This window comes from Podarcis muralis, chromosome 3, assembly GCF_964188315.1.
Source record: "Podarcis muralis chromosome 3, rPodMur119.hap1.1, whole genome shotgun sequence".
Taxonomy (NCBI): domain Eukaryota; kingdom Metazoa; phylum Chordata; class Lepidosauria; order Squamata; family Lacertidae; genus Podarcis; species Podarcis muralis.
The window spans coordinates 100,344,513-100,367,780 of NC_135657.1; the positions used below are offsets into that span (position 1 = coordinate 100,344,513).

At 41.3% G+C, this 23,268-nt stretch overlaps 1 protein-coding gene across 3 annotated transcripts in view; it reads right to left on the reverse strand.

The window, feature by feature from the left end:
- Positions 1-23,179, reverse strand: part of KLHL29 (kelch like family member 29) — a 414,973-nt gene extending 391,794 nt beyond the window's left edge. For 2 of the 3 annotated variants that reach the window (XM_028722349.2, XM_077926403.1), the window contains exon 1: positions 22,691-23,179. The gene's annotated coding sequence lies outside the window, so the exon portion shown is untranslated. The remainder of the gene's footprint in view (positions 1-22,690) is intronic. The other variant, XM_077926404.1, reaches the window with a different exon arrangement.
- Positions 23,180-23,268: the final 89 nt, after the last annotated feature.

Below are 23,268 nucleotides of genomic sequence, written 5' to 3' on the forward strand. Positions count from 1 at the left end.
CCACGACCTGAAGTGACAAGCAGAAACCAAAGCCCAACCAAAGGGGGAAAGAAGTCTTTGTATGTGTATTAGAAATTCCCATCAGATTACGTTTAGAATATGGCAATGTCTATCACTAGCCCAAGTCCCAAAGTCTTCATGGTATACTTCATAGGGACCAAAAATTCAAGATATTGCAGGTTTTGGGGGGCTTCTTCCCCTCCCCACATTGAAACCAGACTAAATAGGGCTCCAAACACTTTCTAATGCAACTTGCAGGACACCTTTGAAAATCCAAGCCGAATAAGTTTTCAGAGGTCAAGCCTCAAGAACGAAGTCAAGCCTTCATGAGCTGAACAGAAGATTCAGCCGATGCCTATTTCACTGCATATCTCGTTTTATCATAAAGCTAATCGTAATATATTTTGACCACTACTTTAAAATTATGAGGTGTCTTGTGGATTCAAAGGGACACCCCACAATGATTTTATGTCCATCACCTACCAAGGTAACAACGGGATAGAAGAGACCAGTCACAGAAGCCAACCACTAGAGGGGGCCTGGTTACATATACTAGGCCTATTTACGTATTAAAATCTCTCTCAGTCTAGGCTTAAATGATTGGAGTCGTCATGCTTTTTGGGTGCCTACTGCTATTATCTCTACAGACGCTTTCTACTAAACTGGGGAGTTAGTAAACAGCAGGACTGGGCCCCACTTCGTTGCACAACAATGAACAATACTCGCCTTACAAACAGGAGAGATCAGCATCCAGTTTCTCCCTGTCAGATTCCAGCAAAGTGAAATATGCTCCCAATAGCCCACCCCCCCAAAATGTGGCAGCTCTTATTGCTACAAAAAGTTGAAGCCAGCACGCAAATACAGAGGCATATCAGCCAATGTCATATATACCAATTTATACAGATGGTCATATATTTATTGGAAAGAAAGCCATGTTGCATATCCAAGTTGTAGACAAATGCACAAATCAATTTAGTCCATACTACTGATTCTCTGTTTACACTGCTATGAAATAACTGAATATAACACAGCCAGCCATTTGCCAAATGGTAATTAAACACGGCATGAAAATACTGCTATGGTTATGCATTTATTGAGTGATTTATAAGTGCAAATGAGTGCTTTATACGTGTGTAAAGCTTTCCTCCAGACAGTCAGGTATGTGCACACAGACATTCACATCAAAATATATAGGCATAGCACACCATTGTGCTGCCTGATGCTCACACTGCAGTTTCAGCGTTGCTTTCATACCAGCAAGGTTCGTTATAAACAAACACGCTTCATTTAACTCCTTTCTACATGATGCTTAGTACTTTTATGTTTTTAATTTGCCAACGCTTCCCAAAGTTAATAAGGGGCTGTTATGTATTCAGTTGTTCTACCGTATCAATTCAATCTTCACCTGGAGTCTTATTTCTAATACATGCCGGTAAACAAGAAGGCATAGTAACATTTTCAGCAAAGAGGGGGATATGTTTAAAAAAGAAAAAGTCACAAACTACATTCCTCAAGGTGCCAAAACAAACAAACCGTGGGATACATACCTACTTAAGTTAATAGCTTAATTTTTAGCAGAGATGAAAAGGGACAGGCTGAGATTTACAAGAAACCGATGTGACCATATGGCATCCGCCAAGAGTAGTTTTTAAAGCTGATCCTTTAATTAAAATGAATAAATTTTAGTGATAGGCTTCTTTACCAGGGGACTGGAAAGAAGCCAAATATAACAACATTTAAGGTGAGATCCAAGGTTGGGGCGAACTCTTATAATAGGCCAGGAACTGACAGCCTTGTCAGCTTAACTTATGTCCCAGGCAAACTTGCAGAGGGAATTACTGGTATTATTTAACATATGAGTTCGAATCCAGACTTTGCCCTCCACAGACTGAAATTATTGTTCGGTTCATGAGGTATTTTGATCCAGTGGGGAAAACAATTGCCACTGCAGCACCTCCCATGATTATTTCCATACATCAAGAGCAGTGGAAGGCAGAACTGGGGTCTGGGGAGGAAGGGGGAAATGAAGAAAAGCTCCCCTCCTCCATAGAAGGGCTCAAGTCTGGATGCAACCTCTAGGGGGAAAAATATAGTTAATTCAGCATGGCTCCTACAGAAAGAAGTCTAACTCCACTACCCTTGAAAATTAAGACTGAATCTGGGATCTTCTGCATGCATGCATGCATGCAAAGCGAACACATTACCACTGAATTATGGCTGTTTCCTATTTTAGAATATTGATTGCAAGTTGCAATATGTATATCAGGACAAGAGAATGGAGCCTCTTCCCTAAGCAGCAGCTCGGCCTTTTAAGCTGGGGGGGGGGGGGGACATATGCCCTTGCTACCATCTAGCAAAATGAATTTTATTTTGCTTTAAACCAAAAGACAGAAAAAACACACAATAGTCTTCTCGGCTCCCCTCCACCTTCAAATCAGTAGCTACTATTTCTACGCAGGTGTTAAGCACCTAAAGCAGGCATCCCCAAACTCAGCCCTCCAGCTGTTTTTGGACTACAATTCCCATCATCCCTGACCACTGGGTCCTGTTAGCTAGGGATGATGGGAGTTGTAGTCCCAAAACAGCTGGAGGGCCGAGTTTGGGGATGCCTGGCCTTAAGCAACCTATGTCTTCATAAGACATGGAATCACAGAACTGTAGAGTTGGAAGGAATTCTGAGGGCCATCTTGTCCAACACCTACAGTGCAGGAATCTCAGCTAGATCAAACATGACAGGTGACCATCCAACCTCTGCTTAAAAACTTCCAAGAGAGTCCACCACCTCTTGTGGTGCTGTGGAGCTGTCAAACAACTCTTAAGAGTTGGAATAAATTAGCTTAAACCAAATTTACTGTAGATTGGCTTTCTTAGTTACCCTACAAATTACTTTTGGAAATAGTTTGAATTGTTAAGAAGACAACACCAGGAGTACAAAGATTACCAAGATTCCTATATATTAAGGAGCCAATCAACTGTACACTATCAACATGACAACTGTCCCCATGAGGGGAGGGGGAGGAATAAAGACTTTACAGAAATAGGAGAGCATAGCAAAAGCATAATTTGGACACTTCAAGAGGAAATGCCTTCCTTCTGCAGATTAAAATTTACAATTGTCACTCACTTTGAAGCTGCATTTCAGAATGTCAGAAGCAATCAACATCTCATTTAAATTGGTGCTTTTAAAAAACAAAGCAAGAAAGCTACTTAAAAACAGGACAACAAAGATTTTAGTTAGAAATATTTTTGAGAAGCAAATCAGCCCGGCTCTGACAAATTTGTTGTTTTTTTTAAAGAAAAAATTCAATTTATTATTTAAAGCCATATTAAAATGAGGAGCACATGACATCTTTAAATGCTTCTGTTAGAGCAACCTACATCATGAACAACACACTAGTCTGAAACAGACCTTAGTCGCTTGTACTTAAGAGAGCTAGCATCTCCACAGCAATTAAAAATTACTTTCAGGGCGCTGCCTGAAAACAAACAAGGTGTGTGTACACACAACTACTTCAATTATTTTATCTGGTCTCAGTACTAACAGAAGCCATCATAGCAGCATCTGTATTCTGAAAACAATGACTAGGGCTCTAGTTAAACAAAATATTTTCAGTATTAGGCTGCCATAGTGATGCTCTCAGAACACTTGTCCACAGTGAAGTAGGAGATATAAAGGAAGCCAGGATGTAGCATTATCGCTAGTTAGCAGGCCTATTATGAAAGTATTATAGCTACCTAGACAGAGAAGAACGGGCAAAAAGCCATAGAAACCAGCATCACTAATCAGCATTTATAGTGCAGGGGTAGGAAAGGAATCAAGGAGGTGGCTTGTGATGCTACGAAAAGGATATATGGCTTTCTGTTTTAAAGAAATTCATAAGTGACTTGTAAAACATGAGCTGTGTCTTATCCCAAGACAGTATGGGCGAAAATGCTCTACTGCTCTTGACTTGACAAGCTGTTCCCATTCCTGTCCTTAGAAACATTACTGTTGAGTTTGCCATTTGGCATTCCTTTTTTTCTTTTCTTTCGCCAACAACAGTAATTCATTCCTCTGCCTTATATCAAACCTAGCTGTTGCGGTAGCACTGTGTTTTCTCCACAATACACCTTCATTGATTATTTTATTTATTTAAGGTAATTTGAAAACTGTTTAATTGAGGAAACATCTAAGCAGGTTTTGCATAAAATATAAGAGACAGAATAAAAAATGACAATAGAAGTCAGAAGCTAAACCTAAAACAATTCAAAAGATAAATAAAACATGCAGCCAAAACATATACATTAATTTTTTAGAAGAAATATTAAACTGCATGTGTCAGTTTTATAAAACGAGCTTTACATGTTTATGAACAGCTTTCTGGGTTTACAAGTTATACTGTTCTTTGGGGTTTACTGTGTGTGACTGTATTAGTGTATGGATAAGTGTTCTGTACAGTGCAGTTGTGTTCAGTGGCTAAAGGAGTAAAAAGCTGAGTCTCCCAACAGGTGGAGAAGCAAGGAACCATTCATTTGGCAGAGAGGCAATCATGGTGGTTGATGGGAGATAGCCTTATTAATGGTCCACAGGAGAAGAAACAGCATCGCCTTTTGCTGCCCATTTTCAAGCTGTACAGGCGTCTTCTGGCATCATTAGATTCTTTAACCACAAAGGGTCAGTTCAGGGTACCCTAGAGAAGATTCTACCAAATGCACTCCATCTCTAAGGGAAATGTGCAAAACACATATAAAGGTAAAGGGACCCCTGACCATTAGGTCCAGTAGTGGCCGACTCAGGGGTTGTGGCGCTCATCTCATTTTATTGGCAGAGGGAGCCGGCGTACACCTTCCGGGTCATGTGGCAGGCATGACTAAGCCGCTTCTGGCATGGAAGTGCATGGAAACGCCGTTTACCTTCCCGCCGGAGTGGTACCTATTTATCTACTTACACTTTGACGTGCTTTCGAACTGCTAGGTTGGCAGGAGCAGGGACCGAGCAACGTGAGCTCACCCCGTCGCAGGGATTCGAACCGCCGACCTTCTGATCGGCAAGTCCTAGGCTCTGTGGTTTAACCCATAGCGCCACCCGCGTCCCTGCAAAACACATATACATAATGATAAAATAACTACCACCTGAAAAGAGTCAACAAAAACACCAATGATAAAATAACTACCACCTGAAAAGAGTCAACAAAAACACCCAGTTCCCACCTCTCCCCCGCCCCATCTAAATGGGCACAAAATCATACAGGAAGATACCCATCAATTTGGGGGGCACCAAAATCAGCCACTGCCATGTTTGCCCACAGAGAGAACCTGTTCGCACCTGTTCTGTGTTCAGAACGAAAACACACTGGATGTCCAGTCCTGGCATACAACGAAAGAAGATATTTTGAAGGGAGCACGTTCACTGTAGGAGCCAGTCCAAGCAGAAACTGAGCAGAAAGACCACTGTGTGTTTCTGAAGGAATGTTAACAGAGACCTTTTGCAGGTAACATAGGACTTACTGCAGCAGACACACAGGCACTCGTGGGTACTATTGCTGTTGACCACTATACTAGAAAATGAACAAAATGCCTTCTATAATAGTGTTATGAAAATTGAACTTCACTACCAGAATGTGAAGAGCTACTTTAGGAATGCCAAAAGACAGTGGATTATCTGACTTCTCCCATCCTTGAAGTCTCGAAATAGAGCATACACACAGAGACAGACAGACCCACCAGGCAATTATCTCAACTTGCTTTCAGAAGTGCTCTCAGTTCCAAAAGCAAAAGGCCATGTGTTTCTTGAAGAAGAGTTCAAGTAACAGAAACATGAGCCCGACACCTCCTTAGGCATGCAGAACAAGTTATTTGGATCCCAGCCAACAAGTGGTATAAAATAAGGAAGAGACCCGTGTGGTGTGTGTGTGTGTGTCTTAAGGGTTAAAAAAAGAAAAGTTTCTTTATATACAATGCCCCCCTCACTGCAGAGTATTTACTTGATATTCAGCGGCTTTCCTAGTTGGGTGAATTTTCATTTGCGAATTCCAGTCTCCTACACAGCAAGATTCCTGAATTGGTGCCTCTATTCAAGAGTGCTAAAGAGGAGCATATAGCATATTCTAATAGGTTGGAATAATAACTCCAGCATATACAGCTGCACAATTTTAGAGGCAAAAGAATAAAGCTTCGCCTCTCCACATTTAGCGCCAGCCACCCAGTAGTGCGTAAATCAAGGGGAAATAAATTTTGAGAAATCTGATCTTCAGCACAACCAATATAGGAGAGGAAATCAAGTTTTTCAAGCCTATACCCACTTACCCAGGAATAATTCTCATTGAACTTAGACTAATTTCTGAGTAGGCATGTAAAGAATGTGCTAGAAATTCTATAAGAATGGTTAAGAAGCTAGACACTGTTACTTGACACGATCACCTTTATAAAGATATTTGCTTGCTCTTTTCAGTTCCACATGTTCCTTAAGAGTTTATGAAAAATATATTTGTGGGTAAGACCATCCCTCAAAAACAGAACCCTTTTAAATGAAATATAACAGCACAATAAGAAAAGAAATACTGTCTGTAACAGAAACTAGTTTTTCGTACTCACAGCTGCAAGACATCAAGGTAATCAGCTGCCTAGAAGATTCCTCACAGCCTTGTAGAGGAGAGAAACTGAAAGTTTTTAAGGGGAAATCTCCCCTAAACACACACACAAAATGGTACTATGGCCAATAGTATTGCAATATTTTTTAAAAAACATTACATCTCAACATCAGCCTCAGAGCTTGTAGTTACACTGTTCAGGTCTAGACTGGTAGACGCTAGAAACAGGTTATTTCCACTGGTGACCCATATAGTGCTGTCTCCCACTTCTCCCACTGTACACACACAATCCCATCTCCGTTAGCTTTTAAAAAATACTGCTGAGCTTTTAAGCTTCTGCTTTTAATTTTGTGATTGGGCTGTTGACACATCTTTATTCTATACTGTTTAAATCTGTTTATAGCTAGCTTGGAGAGTGCTTTGCACCAGAAAAGAAGCACAAACATTTTTCATGTAAGTCACCTTTATATTTTAGGATCAGGAGAATACTGCGGCAAGAGCTATATTAGCTTCAACTAACCTGTCATTTATAGGATGCCAGCACTAAGAGCAGGAGTGCAAGATTTAAGTACTTTTTTACAAAAAATCACTGGATATAAATTGCACCACATTTAGCAGAAATTTGAACCACAAATGTTGCCTACCCTGCCATAGTGTAGAAGACGTTCTTCATACTGCAGAAAGCCCTTTGGATTCTGGCACAGTTTGATTTCAGAAAAACCCATATATGGTTCTAGTAATTCCACAGAAATTCAGGAGACTCCTTTTTCCATTTTGGCCAAAATTACCTGCTATTCTTTACTGTAACTTTCTGTGATCTGATGGCACTGCACTGCTCCTAACCAGCCAATAGTCTTTTGTCAAAGTTGAGGACTGGAAAAACAAATGCTTCTGCCATAGGATAGCTCACAATGGCTCACTAGAAACTCCAATTATTTTATGGTATCAATATTTCACTGAGGATTTGTGGGAGCTTAGGAGTAGAGAGCATGGTGTCCTTAGATACTTGTCTCCATTAGGAGAGGACTTTTCCAACAAACAGGGGCAGAACCAGCAACAAGATTTTACTTAATTGTTTTCTTTAAAAAAACATGGGTGTGCTATCTTAGCACTTTGATGTTTGCTGCCCTGAGCACCTATGGGAGGAAGGAGAGGGGAAACAGACAGACAGACAAATAATAATAATGAACCATAATCAACTAAATCATTGCACTAGTGCAGTGTTTCCCAACCTTGGGCCTCCAGCTGTTTTTGAACTACAATTCCCATCATCCCTGACCACTGGTCTTGCTAGCTAGGGATGATGGGAGTTGTAGTCCAAAAACAGCTGGAGGCCCAAGGTTGGGAAACACTGCACTAGTGGATGGAAGCCACAAAGACTCTCACTTGCACAACAGGAATTCTCTCCTCTTCCCCACCCCGCAACATCCTGTGTCACCTTCACATCTGCTCTGGAGGGTCAAGAGGAAACCCAGAACAGAGTTAGAGGGCCCACAGGGGTGCTGAAGGAACCTTAGCACTACATTGAATACAACCCAAGCAAAGCAACGTTTTCTTTGATTGGCTTGTATTCAGTCTTCATCCTGCCTTTGACATGTTCCAGCTACATAGAGCTGACGCTATTGATGTGATGGGAAGTGTATAAGATCACATCAGTCTGAGTGATAATTTCCTTCTGGAAGGGAGGCACCACCACATGAAACCAGAGATGATGGGAAAACCACATCGGCAACAGATGTCTGGTGAGCATCCCGTAGGCTTACAACACTCTGCGCTGAACAAGCCCAAATGACAGACCCAATGAAAGCATTTGATGGCTAACATTTGTCCTCAGCATCTGGTCCTCATCTGGTTCTGAAGCCTGCTATCATTGCTAATGAGGTTCCTCCCTGCTAGGGTAAAACTAAGACTGCATAAAAGACCAGAAAAATTCATCATTATGAATTGTACAGTGCACACACTTCACTTATGCCTAACATAATGATCATTCTTAGGAATCAGTCCACATGACAATTGTTCATATTGATAAACGTGTATATTACATTATCATGTGTATATTAAATTGCATTATCCATCCATTGGACTGTATGAAATCTGCAATTAAGCGTTCCACAATGTCCAATTCTTATTTAAACTACAGGAGGGCAACACAATTGGATCCCTGATGCATTGTGAAGAAAGGTGCACTATACAGAACAGTGATAGACGCTCCTTTGGCAGGGCAACTTTGCAGAACGTAACTGCTGTTATGAACAAACCCAACTTCTGTGCAGCAGAAAAAAGTTAATCCAGTAACACTTTGCTGCTCAAGAAGCAGAAACAGTATAGTCCCGGGTCAACCAGTTTGCTCCCTAAAGGTTCACACGAAGGGAGGGAGTGATTAATCATTCATCTATTCTATTTCACAGAATTGCTATGATGTGGGTGGTTGTGGGCCTGTTTCCATTAAGGAGTATTATACAGGCTGTAAACAATTTATGTATTTGGGTTAAACACAACAGGATTCCATTTATGATTACTGAATATGACAAAGATTATGGATGCCATTCCTTTACTCTTTTTATATGCTTACCCTTTTGCCTACATTTCATTTCTGTGTTTCAGATAGTTGGGTCCCTTAACCTCAAAAAGTTTTAAATTGCATGCAGGGATTTAACTCTAAGCAACCCAGTGTTTTTCTTGTCCATCAATAAAATGCCAGTAGTAGATTAAATAGTACTGAGGAACATGCAAGTAAGCACACCATTGCCTGATTCAGATGTAACATGCAAGCCAAAATTTCAGACTTCGGACAAACTGGAAACTAAAACTTAGAACAAGCCATGAACAGAAGCTTTAAATTTCCTCCCTTTTTATGCTGGGGGAGAGGGAAGAGAACATGACTACAAAAGAAAACATTGTTTGTTGTTGTTCACTTCTAAACCAGGTTATCTGTAAGCACCTTTGTGATATAGAAGAATTTACAGCTATTTTAAATACCCAAACAGAATTTTGCATTTTTGAACGCTAGAACTTGTTCTCATTAACATTCATGGGTTTAGTAAGGTTTTAAAACGTGTGGAAATTTATAACAAAAGCTCTAGCTCATCTGAGAGTGGGTAGTTATTTCAAAAATGCTTGAAGATCATAGTCCAGAACAGATTTTAAAGCATTTACATTTATGTATAGAACAATAATCATTCAGTTAAACATATGTTGTTAACATATTAACATATGTTAATAATTTTTTTAATTACACATGACTTTGTTACTATTAAGACCAGTTGTGTACTGCATTATAGTTTTGTATTTTGTATTATAAAGTTATTCAAGGTTGAGAAAGGCTGCTTTAGGATAATGCCTATCTTGTTTATACTGGCTTTATTTTATTCATGTTTTGTTTGCTGGTGTTTACAGTCATCCTTAATGAAGACACTTGTAAATTCAGACTTGGCAATTTGAAGGATAACTCCTCAGCGGTTGTTTGAGGATCAACTCTTGCCTTTGCTCTGTTTGGTACTGCCTCCTCTTTGCTGTTTCATGGTTAATAACCATTAATTGGCCTACCTCCAGAAATTAGGTGTGGTTGTTTTAATAAAATAATAATAATAATAATAATAATAATAATAATAATAATAATAATAATAATAATAAAAATAATAATAATAATAATAATAATAATAATAATAAATTATTATTATTATTATTATTATTATTATTATTATTATTATTATTATTATTATTATTATTTATACCCAGCCCTCCCCGGCCAGGGCTGGGCTCAGGGCGGCTAACACCAAATATGAATTACAATAAAACATAATAGAAAAACAACAACAAAAACAAACCGTTAATTAAAACACGGCTTAAAATGCAGCCTCATTTTAGTAGTAGCCCATAAATCAAGACCATAAAGGGAGGAAACATCAGATATTCGCCCGAGTCAGCTATCCATGCTGGTCCTTCATGGGCCAGCAAAAAAGCCAAGAGAAAATTTATATAACAAATCCCATATAAGGAATCAGAGTGTGTCTAAGCCGAAGGCCAGGCGGAACAGCTCTGTCTTGCAGGCCCTGCAGAAAGATGTCAAATCCTGCAGGGCCCTAGTCTCTTGTGATAGAGTATTCAACCACGTCGGGGCCAGTGCTGAAAAGGCCCTGGGTCCTAGTGGAAACCAATCTAACCTCCTTGAGGCTTGGGACCTCCAAAGTGTTATTTATGGACCTTAAGGTCCTCCACGGGGCATACCAGGAGAGGCAGTCCTGTAGGTACAAGGGTCCTAGGCCATATAAGCTAATGGCAAATCATTTTTAAACCCTTTATGGAATTGAATCATAGGAGTTCAATAAGAAATACAGTAGAACCCACTTGAATCAATATTTCTGCTTCCAAATTCACTGTATGCCCTTCCTAATAGAAAGGGAACAACACTGTCATTCCTGTAAGTTACTAATTACCAAACTTTTGACTGTCCCTCAAGCACTGACATTTTCTGATACTAATCTGTTGCAGTTAGTATCTATTAGACTGAATGTGATTTTTTCAGACTGGCTTGCTGCTGTTGTATCTTTTTTAATAAATAAAACAAATAGACACATCAGAGAACGTTTCTTTTTTAATTTAGGAAACATGAATCTCAGGTAAGATCAGAAGACAGGAAAGTGGGCTCTGCCTCCTTCTACAGCTAATATTTGGACATATAGAGATAAAACAGGAAGTGGAATTATACTGAATAAGCCCATTCGTTCATCAATCTCAGAATTATCTACCACTGACTGGCAGTGGCTCTTGAGGGTTTCAGGAAAAGAACCTTTCCTAGCCACACCTGTAGAATGCTGAGGGTTGAATCTGCATGCAAATGAGATGTTCTACAATTGAGCTTTAATCCTTCTCCGGAAGCTTCTACAGCTCCAAAATGCAGTCCTTCATTTTACACATTTGAGGAGAACCACTTCTATTTCTCTGCACCACATACCATCAGTTTGCCTCTGAAAAATAATGACTTGTGCATTCTTCAGGTGAAAACTTTTTCTGTTCATGAAAAGACTACTGTTCATGAAAAGATCAGACTTGTCCACATAATCATAAAAACTGCATTTTAAAAGTTAAGGAAACAGACAAAACTATTTAACTTGAAAAATGCTAATTGTTGCTTTCTGAGATTATCTAGGACACTGGACAGAGTTGGATATGAATCTATTTATTTCAACAGATTTAAACTACATTATGTGTTTGGGCAATGTGTATGTGAGACTCATGTGTACTGGAACATTTTTCTAAAAAAAAATCTATTCCAAGGCCAGTAATTACAATGACAGCCTTTACACAAAGTTCTGGGCCATTATTGAAAGGCAAAGATGCATAAGTATTTTTAATCATTCTCACATATCTTAGGAACCTTGAATATTGTACTGGGAGGGTGGTGAGGTAGCAACAAAATTGCAACCATTCTGTCCTTTTATGAATAGCAATGGGAGCTCCAAGAACTGTTAGGGCAATCAACACCAGGATTTAACATTTAGTATGCTCTAGTTATCTCTCGCTTGGAATACTGCAATGCGCTCTATGTGGGGCTGCCTTTGAAGGTGACCCGGAAACTACAACTAATCCAGAATGCAGCAGCTAGACTGGTGACTGGGAGCGGCCGTCAAGACCACATAACACCGGTCTTGAAAGACCAACACTGGCTCCCAGTACATTTCTGAGGACAATTCAAAGTGTTGGTGCTGACCTTTAAAGCCCTAAACGGCCTCGGCCCAGTATACCTGAAGGAGCGTCTCCATCCCCATCGTTCTGCCCGGACACTGAGGTCCAGTGCCGAGGGCCTTCTGGCGGTTCCCTCGCTGCGAGAAGCCAAGTTACAGGGAACCAGGCAGAGGGCCTTCTTGATAGTGGCACTTGCCCTGTGGAACGCCCTCCCACCAGATGTCAAAGAGAAAAATAACTACCAAACTTTTATAAGACATCTGAAGGCAGTCCTGTTTAGGGGAAGCTTTTAATGTTTAATAGGTGATTGTATTTTAGTGTTCTCTTGGAAGCCGCCCAGAGTGGCTGTGGAAAACCAGCCAGATGGGCGGGGTATAAATATATTATTATTATTATTATTATTATTATTATTATTATTATTATTATTAATAATAATAATAATTATTATTATTACTGTTCCTATTATTCCTATTATTATTATTATTATTATTATTCCTGAGTGGCTTCACTGGTAGGCCAAACCACACAAGCAAATTCCCATGGGGCTGTTTTTCTCCCCCACAACCACCACAAAATCACCATGAAGCATTGTAAAGACGATACTAAACCTTTGGGTGGGGGCATTTTAAAGCTCCTTCAAAACAATTTGGGGTGTGGGTCCTTCCGGGTTTCCTGAACTACATCTCCCATTACTCCCAACCACTGGCTGTTAGATACGAGGGACATTTGCGGGGTCCACAGGTGAAATACCATGCTCAGCTCTAATCAAAATGTTCAGACCAAGTGAAACTCCAGGCTGAAACTTCTGTTGAGAAAAGAAAAAACTATCAAAAGGGACGTTTTCACACATAGGCAGTTTTGTCTGTTGTCAGTGTCTGGGGACTGGAACAGGTTTAGCACAGATCCTAACCTACTAACGCAATGTCTGACAGATGATACCTTCTTGCATATTTTATTGCCTGCTGAGTTTCTTCAAGTACAGCTGCAGCAACAGGGTTTTAACACTTTTGGCATTCCATTCTAGCTGTATTAGAAGTCAGCAAGTAAATATTTAGCCTTTTGAATTAGTGATGTGGTGTCTGCCTTCTCTCTCTGAGGAGGAACTTATACATTCATTTAAGGGTGAAGACCATGGGTAGGCAAACTAAGGCCCGGGGGGCCAGATCCGGCCCAATCGCCTTCTAAATCTGGCCCGCAGACAGCTCAGGAATCAGTGTGTTTTTGTAGAATGTGCCCTTTTATTTAAAATGCATCTCTGGGTTATTTGTGGTGCACAGAAATTCGTTCATATTTTTTTCCAAAATATAGTCCGGCCCCCCACAAGGCCTGAGGGACAGTGGACCGGCCGCCCCCTGCTGAAAATGTTTGCTGACCCCTGGTGAAGACAGACAACTTATAAAGTAGAAGCAGTTTGAATACTTATTCAGCACCCTGAAAACAAAGCAGCAACCGAGTCTTACACCAACTTCCATCACACGATAAATTTCGTTGTATTACAATCTGTAAAAGCCAAGCAACCTGTGTCTGACATAAACAAGATAATGGGGGAGCAGGGAGAGCTGACCATTTGACAAGTCAAAAATAACTTTTTGCTGTGTTGTATATACATTGCTGGGACGCAGGTGGCGCTGTGGTTGCCAATCAGAAGGTCGGGTGAGCTCACATTGCTTGGTCCCAGTTCCTGCCAACCTAGCAGTTCGAAAGCATGTCAAAGTGCAAGTAGATAAATAGGTACCGCTCCAGTGGGAAGGTAAACGGCATTTCCGTGCACTGCTCTGGTTTCACCAGAAGCGGCTTAGTAATGCTGGCCACATGACCAGGAAAAACTGTCTGCAGACAAACATCGGCTCCCTCGGCCAGTAAAGCAAGATGAGCGCCACAACCCCAGAGTCGTTCACAACTGGACTTGGCTGTCAGGGGCCCTTTACCTTTATCTTTATATACATTACTTACTTCAATGTTCTGTAGGTTTGCTCTGTTAAGGTGCTATGTCTGTTTCAACAGGGAGATGGGTTGTGTTTCTGGGTACAACAGTGCAGTTCTTATTAGGGTAAGCCACCCAATGTGCCAGAGACCTTAGAGCTTATCTAAATTAATCTCCTACCTTCCTTTAAGCTGAACATGATTTATCAATCTTGAGTTATACAGCAGCCAAATATATACGACTGTCAAATAGCGATAGATTACTGAGCTTGATAGCCTATGATACTTGCAATGGTATTGTGTAAACTTAGGAATCCAAGAACAACTCTCCCCTTCCTTTATCAAACAGGAATACAAAGTTTGCAGCTTCCAGTCCTTCTATGCAAAATTATTTATGAAGATGTCTATGACCACCCACCAATAAATTTAGATGGCTTACAAACGCAAAACAAAAAGCAGCCATGCAGTATTTTAAAATACATCAAAACAAAATGAAAAGGCATAAGGCTTCTCTAGCAGACACAGAATAAAAACTATCCTTAACAACAAATTATTGCGATCTGGTTGAACATAAATGTTCACAAATGAAACAAAAATTATAGAATCGTAGAGTTGGAAAGGACCGCAAGGGTTATCTTACCTGGGAGTAAACACTACTGAACATAATTGGGTTTACTTCTGAGTATACACGCACAGAGCTTGAAATCCAAGTGGCTAAGTGGCAACTTTGGTGACAAGGCTGCAGCACATCCTAGACATATTTCAGAAAGGATATTAAAAAAAAAAAACAACAACAACAATATTGCCCTATAGAGGAAGCTCTCTTGTGCAGAAGCACATGCCTTTCAAATTATGGGGAAACAACAAGTTTAAGGCAGATTTAGTTCCTAGAAATGGGCAGTGCATGTGGAAGGAGAGAAACAAGAATAGCCCTTACATTCATTTATTATTCTGGATGCTTGTTTTTCTACTGGTATCTCAGACGCATGAAGAAGGTATGCTCTGCTTCCAATACTTTTTTAAAGTAATGCAATGGACTTACCATAAAGAAGGCTGATCGCCGAAGAATTGATGCTTTTGAATTATGGTGCTGGAGGAGACTGTTGAGAGTCCCATGGACTGCAAGAAGATCAAACGCATCCATTCTTAAGGAAATCAGCCCTGAGTGCTCACTGGAAGGACAGATCATGAAGTTGAGGCTCCAATACTTTGGCCACCTCATGAGAAGAGAAGACTCCCTGGAAAAGACCCTGATGTTGGGAAAGATGGAGGGCACAAGGAGAAGGGGACGACAGAGGATGAGATGGTTGGACAGTGTTCTCGAAGCTACAAACATGAGCCTGACCAAACTGCGGGAGGCAGTGGAAGACAGGAGTGCCTGGCGTGCTCTGGTCCATGGGGTCACGAAGAGTCAGACACGACTAAACGACTAAACAACAACAACAACAATGGACTTGATGTTCAGATTACACCCCCCCCCCAAAAAAAAACACACACACCAGGTGATTCTGAAATATCTCAATTTGACATGAATTATTCAATCAAGAGAGACAGAAGTACTTGCAGAAATGAACTGTAAAGATTTTGGTGCAAATTTTTTTTAACATACGAGTCATAAAACATGCATGTTCAGTGAATCAGAACAGCTGTGTTCATTTTAGCATTTCGGCAAGTTAGCATAACATAGCTTTAAAAAACGTTCATTACTCTTTTGTAGAATTTATTTCTTTTGGATGTGCCATATAGTTACGCCTGCTAAGATACAGTATGATGACATTTGAGTTTTATGCATTCAATGCTGTCATTAAGGAGCCAGCCAGATGAAATACTGGAGTGAAAGGAAGCTTTTATTTCAGTTTATGGCATGCTGCTATTTTCAAATCCACCAGTATAGAAGATCCTTCCGTCCGTCCGTCCCCCCAAAAAAACCATCACAAAATCTTGTAGCAAGGTGTGAAAAGGCATATCTCCTTGAAAATCAGACCATGCTCCTCTGTTAATTACTCATCACTAAAGACCCTGAGAGCCAAGCTCTTAAATTACCTAAGTCAAGGGTGGTATTTACAGGCTGCATTGCGATGCTAATCATGTTTGTTAGAGTGAACACTGATAATGAGTCTCTTGCAGGATTCAAAAATATCAATAGAGATATGATTGAAGCCCAACTCAACAAGATTAGGTACATCTCTTGAAATTTGCAGTGTCTGCACTCTTGAAGCCGTATGTTTGTCTGTGCTTGACAATTATTAAAAATTTATACTTTTGTATAAATGAATGAATAATTTAACTTTTACAACAACTTTCAGTATACTAACAAAGACACATATAATCAAATTAAAAGGGAAAGGGAAAGGGTGTTGGTCAGGGCTATTGTTAAAAATAAAAATAAACAAGCTTATCACATATTAAGAGGCCATCACAACATTTGGTGAAGCACACATACAGCAGAGCCTATATTTAAACTGCTGATTCTTCAGCAGTATGTTGTGACCAAATATTCAAAATTGTGTCCCTATGCATGCTGAATAGATGAAACAGGATGAAGCCGGCAGTAAGAGGCACACTCACGAACCAAAAAGTGCACCCAGGTATTCTGTACATTGATACAGAGGGGGTGGTCTTTCCAATCCTGTAAAACAGGTATTTTCACCACCAAAAGGAGTGACTTCTGGTGGCCATCTGACAAACCACACAACATGGGAATATAGTTCAACACCATATGTACGTGTTTAAGACTAAGAAAATGTTTCAGAAACCAAGATTAAGGCAAACAAAAAACATAGACTAAAACAATACAAGGGAAGCCACATATTATTATATGTACCAGGTGTACCTTCCTCCTTCTTGCATCACCAACAGAGTGAGTCACTACTAGTGAGATTTCTGCCAATGTAGCCTAAGGGGTGTCCAATTACCTGACAGCTCTTAATGTAATACTTCAGATGTTTTCCTGACTTGAAGTAAATATTTCCAACAGCAAAACCGCCTACATTTCACTGGAAGTTAGCTTGATCTATTTATTATTACTCAGTGCGAACAAGTCTGAATTATTTCCAGAATGTAGGAAGGGAGGGTCGGCACCGCAGAAGGGAGGTGATTTGTCGCGGAATAGTGTACCCAAGTTTCCTAGTCGTTCTTTTTATTCAGACTGTGCTTGCGGAGAGATCAAGTGCCTTCTAGTATACAAAGAGAGCTAAGACACACACTGGCAATTTCTTTCCTCATCACAAGTTACCGTTTTCCAATCATGCAACATTAATGACTCTCCACTACCAGACATTTCAGGCCATCCTAACTATGGCAAAAGGCATTTAAGTTTCTCTTATCTGGATTTGCTTCATCCAAACAGTATGTTGTCATCTGTAGCCTGTAGGCCTCCTTATGCTTTGCCTTTTGTTTTATAAACAAAAGTCAAGGAAAACAAGTCCTGGTAACTTGATCTTAGTGTTTAAAAGCTAGAGGTAAACTGAAGTAAAAAGCAGTCAACACACAACTTCTCTGTATCAAAAAAACTTGGCAAATTTGTATCTTGGTTTTTGAAAATAAAAAATAAAGCTTGTATTCCCACCCTTCAATATACAACTGATAATCCCAGGGAAGTTTACAAGAAAGCAAAAAAAAAACACACACACAAAAACACTACAAGCACACAATAAAACAGAACAATGCAAGGTTGTAACTCCAATCAATAAAAATTTAGAGCAGCTCAAGAAATGTGCAAACCCCCCAAAAATTATTGACTAGAAAAAGCACTAAAGAGCAAAAGCCATACACAGGTCATCCCTAGTTTGAGTGGTTTCTGCTGCATTTTCACACACAAACTCAGTACTGAACTGAACTTTTCTCAGAGGCATCCTTGCTGATGCCTTCAGGAAGCCTAGGAAATAGTGACCAACCTTGGACATGGACAGAACATTCAGACACATTTCCACACTCATTTCTTTAACTGCACAATTCACTGTTTTGAGTCCCAAATGGGCTGGCCTCTCCTAATGATACTGCTTCGTTTCCTATGCCCACTACAACACAAACACACCTTCCTGACATTAGCATGCAAGTTCCATATTCTGACCAGAAGGGCAGCGTTACTGAGGAGTTCTTTCAGTGGCTACCCAAAAATTGCAAGCAACTTTCGGATTTTTCTCTTTGGACTAGCACCAGGCACATTTATATTATCATTTTACACCTTACAGCCTTAACATTTTAATGGGATTCAGAACATCTTTTCTTAATGTATTCCATAGCCTTTGCAATATATGCAAATAAGTGCCTAAATAGAAAGAGTGGGAGACAGAAGAATAAGATTTGCTGACTTGCCTCCTCATTCTGAGGAGTTCAGATTCTCAACTTAATATTAAGTTTTCTGTTTTTCTACATCCTGCTCTTAAGACAATTGATTTAATGAAATATTGTGCATAGAAAGTAAAATAAAGTAGCAGACTTAATAGTAAAATTAAAATACCCAACAACTTTATTTCAATTCACAGGATTCAGTTCAGGAAGGATTGATATGGAAGTTTTGAGCAATCGGAACCAGCACTCTGCCAGACATGTGAACCTGGCTACTTTGATTAGAAAGAACCCTCTCCTTAAATTTTAGATATTAGGAATAAGGTCATTAAAAGGAAGGGGAGGGAAGCAATAATAGGACAAGGCTGAACCACAAGTGACCAAACACCTGCCTAGAGCTGGTGCCATGGACCCAAAAGAATCAGCATCCTAGAGAGCAACTACGGTCAAAAAACACAAGCTAGAATTAGGCAAGTTTTTCAGTGCAAGCAGATGTCCAAGAACAGATGGCAGCAGTGCTACTAAACTGTAGGCAATAAAGACACTGCTTGGGTGTGCTGTTCTTCAACACATGTTAAATGCTGAAAGAAAGGAGAGGAAACCACCACCACCAGTATGTCCACATATTTCCAAAGCAACAAAACTGCCCTTAACATGGTTCCACACACGTTTTCAGCTGCTTGCTGCTAAGGTCAGTTGCAGCTTTTCACCCTACTGTATTTAATGTATTATACTTACTTCTTACTACTACAACAGCCTCTAAGTCATTCATAAAAAAAATAACAGCCGCAATACATGGAGTGAGAACAATCAATACAACTGAAAAACCACAGGGCAGACTAAAATAGCAAAGTTCCCCCCCCCCCAAGTAAAACACAGCAGTTGAAAACATCTTAAGAGTCAGGGATTCCCCCCTCTTGAGCACATCCTAGCTCACAATACAAAGCACTTGCCTCAGTAAGAAATCCACATCACATCTAGATTTTCTCTTCCATCTACACCCAACCAATTTCCCTAAAACATGAACATAAAGCATGTGGTACCCACTATTCATCCAATTTAAGTCATCCCACTCTATTCCCCATTCCTCAAGCACATCCACCAACGCACACAAATTCACCATCCACCCAATTGGTCCAACATTTCCCTCTTGAACAAGCGACTATCCCCAACCACTCCATCCACGCACTAAAAATGCACTGCACATGTACATCAGGGCACTATGAAGCCACTCAGCGAATGAAACATATAAAGTATGGAAACAAATCCCCTTACATCAGTCACATTGTTGTAGAGATCCATCTCTCACCCAACACTCTCATCAAAGGATGCAATATTAGCGTGCTGTGTATTATTTTTCCCTTCTTAACCACCTGTAGCAGAGAGTGATCCAGTTTATGTTGGCTACTGTGTACGGAGGGCTGGGCTGGATGCTCTTCTGTTTCCCTCAAGTCCCGTTACTGTAGGATTTGCGGGATGAATATAGCAAACAAAAAGAATGCTTTACCTTCTGCAGTTTTGGTACGTTAAGGGTTTGAAAAAGGAAAAAACAAAACTTGAAACCAGATTCAATGTTTTGCATTTATTGGGCACCTGAAGTTTGGCTATCATTCATCAGAGATATAATTAAAAGTAACAAAAGAACTTGAATTCTACCCGTTTTCTACTACTGCGTTTAGGTGAAAACCAGCAACCATTGCTCTATTTGTAGCCATGACAACCATAAAATATTCTATTCCAGCAATAATTCACACTGAACGTTTCTTCTTGGGTTCTGTTGCTCCAAGCACTGTGAACATACTTCTTACGCTTCACAAGACCAGTTAACACTGAAAACTTGGGAGCATAGGAAACTTTCAAGGCACATCAGTTCACTCAAATCTACATAGAAGAGATTTGAGTTCTCCGTGAAGCTGTCTATACAAAGTGCTCGTTTTAACTTAATCCTCTTCAAATAAGGATCAAACACCACTATGAATCTAATAGCTTAGATAAAAGTTGTAGAAAAGAACCATTTGTCCAGATTCATTATGTTGACTGCAATAACCTAACTCCACATCCTCTGAAGGTGCAGTCCAAAGCACCAAGTTTACATTAAAATAATAATAATCCCATGAAACATGGTTGTAACTACATGCACTGATAGTTATTTCACTTATATAAGCCATGCTTCATTGCAAGCTGGGAAAAACCCTTCCGCAGACAGCCACAGTGAGGGGCAGGTTACACAGAGAAGAATAAAACCTTGTTACTCATTCAAATAAGAGTAGGTAACCCACTGTGAATAACTAAAGTTTCAAACTGTTGAATAAGGCTAAAACATGGTTGTACTTCACTTTGTGAAGTAAATGCCATTACCAGCTTAATCCAGTTGTAACAGAGTGCCACAGATGCCTTTTTTAAAAGGAATAGGAGGAACATAGTAATGCTTCTCTCATACAATCATATATATGAAGGGGGGCCATAATTTAACAATTTGTTGAAACTTAAAAGATGGTAGTGTAGTGCTGCTATCGGCAATCTGATTGATTTGGCGGAGGAGACACCCAAAATTATTTCTGGTGAAATGTACACTAACAATATTAACACAATTTCTCAATAACAATTTGCTTTTTTTCTCTCCCCTCCCCCGACAAACTTTAAAACTTTATATTGATTCGTCTATAACTTAAGGGCTTCAATAAGTATCAATGATATCTATATTCACTTAGGCTTTATTAACCTTTTAACAGCATAATCCTATAACAGGTCTTGAATTCAACGGGACTTGGTCCCAGGTAAATGTGGACATAACAGCAGCCTTGATCACAACAGTAGATTTTAGAGGTCAGTCACACTTTTCAAAATGCACATGAAGCAAATCTTTAACATGTATGCAATCAATCATCATCCCAAAACGTAACTGTTTGCACTATTACACAAACACCAAATCCTTTACCCATCATAAAAACAAGGCACGAGAATTAAATGTGGAACAGGGTGATGGAGAGAAGGAAGAAGAGAAACTATAGCTCATGAAAACCACAGCCGATACAACAGAATCAAGTCTTCCAGTCAACAGAGAAGTGTTATTTGAAAGTAAACATGCATAGGCTTAGGTAAGTCTCATCCGGTTCAATAGAACTTCCTGAAAGCCATGCCTAGGACTGTACACTATAAATGGTTCCTGGACACACCTTCAGTATAGAACTATTTATATTCTGCCAAAAGGCTACAAGGCACTCCACAATTCAGCTGCTGCCCAGAAACCTGACAACCTACATTAGGCAGACAGGATATATTTGGGGGGTAGCGGTTGGAGGTTTGACAATGAGTAGCAGAGACTGGTTAAGGGGATGCAGCAGCAGAGACTAACACACCTAGAAGTTACCCAATCTATTCAAGCTGTGTTTCCCCCGTGAGGGTCAATGCATTTTGAAACAAACTAAGAAAAGTCATGCAGGGATGCCAGACCTGCACCAAGATCCCTGCAGATTTCATTCCGAGGTAGGCGACTGTCATTTTTTATTCCTTTCCGGACAGTTTTAATTAAAGATAGCCTCTGCCTTCTGGTGATGATGGATGATTTTGCAGTGGTGTGTGCTTTTAAACGGGGAAAGCCATCTACCAAACAGAGCCTTGTTTTATTATTTACCAAATTAAAAAAAAAATACACACGCCGTGCCAGAGAAAAAAATAAATAAATAAAAATATGACACACTGCGTGGTTCCCTGCTCCTCCATTCAGAAGAGAGGGAAGTCAACCGCCTTTGGAACTCATGCTCTGTGGGGTGAGGAAAGGTGCCTTTTAACCCACACCGAGAGGGAAGTTGAAGAGATGGCGAAGAGAGAAAGGTGGTGGTGGTGCTGGGAGAGAGTGACCGACGCGGGCGTTGGAAGCAGGGTGGGTGGCTGCCTCTCTCCCCGCACCTCACCCCCCTCCGGTTACCTCAGAGCACCCCCGCGCTACCGAGGCTGGTCTTGCACCTCGCGCACACACACACAAAACACCCAAGCAGGAAGTTTTCCCAGGCAGGCGGCGAGCGCAGGCGCGAGGGGGGATTCGCATTCGCCCGCCGCTCAACCCACCCGAGGCGACTTACTCCAGGCGGTGCCACCACCACAAACAGCGGCGGGGGCCACGAGACGCCACCTAGGAGCCTCGCTCCGCGGTCCTCCCTCTACCTTGCGACGCGAGCTCCCCCTCCCTCCCCCCCCCCCCGCCGCCCCACATTGGCTCTTACCTTTCCCCTCTGGGCGGTGCGCGCGCTGGAGAGGCGAGGGGGCCCCGGCGCCGGCGCGTAATTACGCGCGTCCTTGGCGCGCGAAAGCGGCTGCTGCTTCTTCTGGGTTCTTCTTGTTCTTGCTCCTCTTCTTCTTCTTCGTCCTCCCCCCCACCTTCTTCAGGCAGGCGGAGAAGGAGGATGCACAGAAACAGCGGGAGGAGGAGGAGGGGGAGAAGGAGGAGGAGGGGGAGGCGGCTTCGGCATCGCAGCCTCTCCGCCCTCCCCCCCTACCGCAAAGCCCCGCACCGCCGCCGCTGCTGCTGCCGCCGCCGCCGCCTCCGGGGCTGCCCCCTCAGCCCCTCCGGAGGGCAGGCGCGAGGCGGCGCGGGGAGGGAGCGCGCGAGAGGCTGGCGGAGCGGGCGCGACTCGGGCAGACGGAGGCAGCTGGTTGCGGCGTCGAGACCATGCTCCCTTCTGGCTCGCTCCTGCTCGCACACTGGACGCTTTAGCTGGAGAGGGAGGCGGCCTCGCAGCCCGGGCGAGGGGCGGGAGGAGCCAATCGCGGCCGCGGGGGGGAGGGACGAGGGCGGGGACGG